This window comes from Penaeus chinensis, chromosome 1 (genome assembly GCF_019202785.1).
Source record: "Penaeus chinensis breed Huanghai No. 1 chromosome 1, ASM1920278v2, whole genome shotgun sequence".
In the NCBI taxonomy this organism is placed as follows: Eukaryota; Metazoa; Arthropoda; class Malacostraca; order Decapoda; family Penaeidae; genus Penaeus; species Penaeus chinensis.
In genome coordinates this window covers 2,436,273-2,440,705 of record NC_061819.1, presented here as the reverse complement: position 1 = coordinate 2,440,705, position 4,433 = coordinate 2,436,273, and positions in this window count along the sequence as shown.

Below are 4,433 nucleotides of genomic sequence, written 5' to 3'. Positions count from 1 at the left end.
TCATCATCATCATCATCATCATCATCATCATCATCATCATCATTATTTTCATTGTTATTGTTGTAGCGGGGCGTAGACCAAGTAGATTTTTATGTGTCTGGTTGAGTTCGGGCTCGACCGTGAATAAGAATAAAATTATTTAGGAAAAGATTCGTCTGCAGTGAACAGATGTAAGGTTCCAGGACTACGTCACACTGCCACCACCCGATTAGTAGGTTCGGGAGCCGTGTGTGTTGTGTATGGGGGTGTGAATGTTGTATGAGAAGGGGTGGAAGGAAAATATAGAACATGTGTGCTGAATGTTGGATGTGTAAGTGTGTTAATGTTAAAAGGGAGCTAGCGTAGGCTGAGCGTCTGCGTGGACGTGTATGGAAGAAAAATGCAAGATCATAGAATTCTTCCTCTTCCCTTCGGGTTGAGCATCCACCTGCTGGCAGTGGGAACCCAGGTGTAGCAAAGTTATGATCTATTCTAGGATATCAGCTTAATACTACTCTGATTTGTCTAGCCTTTTTACAGCCTTACAGGGTTGCGAGATAGAGTAACCAGCAATGTGCTGTTTAGGAGACCCAAGCCCAAGAACGTTAAGCATTCAGCTTAAGTCAGAACCAGAACTTAACACTGAGTGAAAGTTCTATGACGGTATGATATTTATTGAACAAGTTGCACTCATTAGGGAGGTCTACAAATAATTTAGTCATGAGAAATTTTGATAGTTGCGTACATCAACAATTTAATTACAGCGGGGGCGATGCACGTGGAAATCAACACCAGATGTAAAAAAAAAAAAGTAACTCGAACGAACATTTACCCCTAAGTTGACGTCCCAACTCCATAAGTATTTTTAAGCAGAGTATTAACACGAAAAGAAACACACTAAACCCTAATTTAAACAAGTTAATCTCCAACAGAGATTAACATAAAAAGAATAGTGCTGAGGAACTCGTGTAACGAAAGAAAAACGTGGTATAAGAAACAATTTAGCGTCGGAAGCCAAGTAAAAAAAAATAAACACCAAAAGGGCATAGATCACGAAGACTGCCTGAACACCCACAAGGTCTGGCAGGAATCGACCAAGGCAAAGTAAAAATAAAAGTAAAAGTAAAAGTAAAAGTTAGAAAAAAAAAACAAAAACGGCAAAGACAAGTTAAAACAGCCTTAAAAATACGGGCGAGAATGTGGAAGATCTTTCTCCCAGGAGGTACGGATAGTCAAGCTGGGGGAAAACAAAAACAAAGAAACAACCAATCTTAAAAACAACAACAACAAAAAAAACTAAGTATAAACTCAGCCTAAAATAGGAAATGGCACACTGGAGGTACGGATCCTCAAGCAGTGTACCTTCTATGTGAGTGGTCCTTTTTATGCTCTGACCCTTGGTGAAATCAAAGTGCTGCTTTGGGTTTTCGTCGAAGAGAGTGCACCATGCAAATAGTGATGCAGCATGTCACACGCCAAAGTCCAACAGAGACCAGGTGTCTCCTACACACAACCATAAGAATACTTATCTTTCGAAGAACACGGATTCGTCAATCCTGGCGTGAAGCGAGGTAAATCACAGCGAGGTAAATCCAAGACGAAGTAAATCCAAAGCGAGCACAATACCGAGAGCAGAACCACTGTTTAGCATAGAAGTCAGGACCGAACTGTCTTCCCCATAAGCATGGCGCGAAAAGAAGAAGATACGCAAAGTTTCGGAAGACCAACCCGATAGTTCGGTAGTCCAAACAACCCAAATGACCCGAACCACCATGAAAAGAGAGAGGTAGAGAAAAACAAACAGCCAAAATATGTAACAACCATTACTCTCTTCAGGGGTTATATTGACACTTTGGAAGCGTCGCCAAAGAGATAGAATATTTTAAAAATAATAATAAAGGAAAGTATACCTAGGAAAAATAGTAATGTACAATTTGCGTGAAAACGTGCTTTTCGGGCTGTAACTCTCTACGGTATTGGAAAATAAATAAATCTTTATTTTTTTTCTCGGAGACTTCTACGCCATCCAAGTAACGAGACTTGATGTAAAATACGTTCTTTGGTTATTTTTATAACCATGTTCACATTAGTTCTTAACACTGCCTTTGGCGGCTCGTATGGCTTTGGTCACGACTTATGAAGTCGCACTAGAGTCACGTGGGCGAAGCGCGAATGGCGGGTGAAGCACCAGTCTCTTGCGGGTGCACAGCGAGTGCGCCCGTATCGTTGGTGGAAGCGGAGCCCAGGACGTCTCATCCAAATCAAATGGCAGCATCGCAGAGTTCCCCACGTCCTTTGTTCCGTGGCAGAGGAGGCAGGCATGTGGTCTCAACCACTCGGCGCCCGAGGACGATGTTAGTCCAGGCGAGATCGACCTTAGAGTCGGCGAGTGCGCAGCCGTACACTACAATTGTTATTATTGTTGTTGGTGGTGGTGGTATTTCGTTATCATTATTATTATACATTTATCATCATCATTATCATTATCATTGCTATTATAATTATTATTGTTATCGTCATTACTATCATTATTAATATTATTGTTACTATTATCTCTATTATTATCATCATCATCACCATCATCATCATCATCATCATTATTATCATTATCATTATCATATCACTACTTTTATGAGCATTATCATCGTCACTACCATTATCATTATAATCATTACCATTACCATTATCATCTCTATAATTATTTAATCATCATCAATATAATTAATATTATCAAAATTATATGGGACCTGTTATTTCTACTGTTTATTTTTTTTATAATTACTGTAAAGCACAGTTGTTACTAATATTATAATTAAAATGTTATATTAAAACCCTAGTTCTTAACTTGCCTTTTTCTTTTCTTTTTCTTTTTATCCTTTCTTTTTGTTAATCATTTCACACCGTTACCATTATTATAATTTTAGTATTTATCATATATCTAACTTTCATCAGAATTTCGCTATCTTAAAAATCAATTTCATCATTATCATCCTTATTACTATGTTTACTTTTTTATTCAATTATCATTTACAGCGATACGAGAAAAAAAAACTCTTGGTATCTCTCACTTACGAAAGTTGTTAATAATTACTTTAATTATTTTGATTATGTTAAAAATCTCATTACATTATCTTGATCATTAGAGGGACTTTTGTCACGAATGTTATAATACTTATCATCAGTCTCCCTCATTAACATACTATTATCACACTCACGTAAAATTTCAGCTCAGTAACATCGAGTCATTGTTCTAATTTCAGTGAACATCGTCAAAAAAGACAGGAAAGATATTGGTGAACGTTAATATATAAATAGTTCATTTAAAAAAATCATATAAAAAGTAAAATAATAAGTAATATGAAAAATAAAAATATGCTAAAAAGCGAGTTACAAAATGTAATATAAACTCATAAAAAAGCAATATAAAAAAATAAGATATAAGAAATAAAAAAAATATATATAAATAAGAAATGATATGATAAAAAAAATATATATATGTAATAACTAATATAAAATTTACTGCGTGTCACCAGTCGCTTTCCCGAGCATGTCATTTTGTTTTTTTTACCGTCTATTTCGAGAACATTTGACGCGAGAGATTGAACTAATAACATAAAAAAAAACAATCGATATGCTAAACAGAGAGCGTAATCAAAGCCATTTGTTTAGATAATGGAAATGGAATTAGGCATATTGTTAACAATTGCAATAAAACCTGTGTTGTATCCGTCACTGGGATACATTATAGTTTTATCATCAGTGATAATGCTCTGTTTCATGTCCAGCTTATATGTGGCATATTCGATTACGTTGTTACAGTCAGTGGTATTAATTTCCAGTTGTTGTTTTTTGCCTGATATGCAATTCATGGCTGACCAAAAATCGGTGTCAAGAGTAAGTGATTATGAAAGATTGCTGATATTGAAAACATTGTCACTTTATTGACAGTGTAGTGTTTGTACGTGCGTGTGCGTGTGATGATGGTGAGGATGATGACGAGGATGATTATGATGATGGTGGTGATGGTGATGAAGATGACGAGGATGATGATAATGAAGATGATGTTCGTGATGATGTTGATGATGACGGTGAGGATGAGGATGATGGTGATTATAATTATGGTGGTGATGATGCTCAGGATGAGGACGAGGAAGATGATGGCGATGATGATGGTGATGATGATGATTATGATGATGGCGGAGGTGATGATGAGGACGAGAATGATGATGATGTGATGAGGTTGTGATGATGATGCTGGTGGTTAATGGTTAAAACAAATGAATGTGCTAGACATCAAAGCACATAAAGCACTAGTGAGCAGGGGGTGATGAAGAACAGAAGGAAAAGGAGAGGGGGAGAAGAAGAGACGAAGCAAGATTAGCTGAGGCCTGAGCTGAGGTCCAAGGCAGGGGAGATCCCCTCCTTGGGCCTCAGTCTCCGTCGCCTAAGCCCCC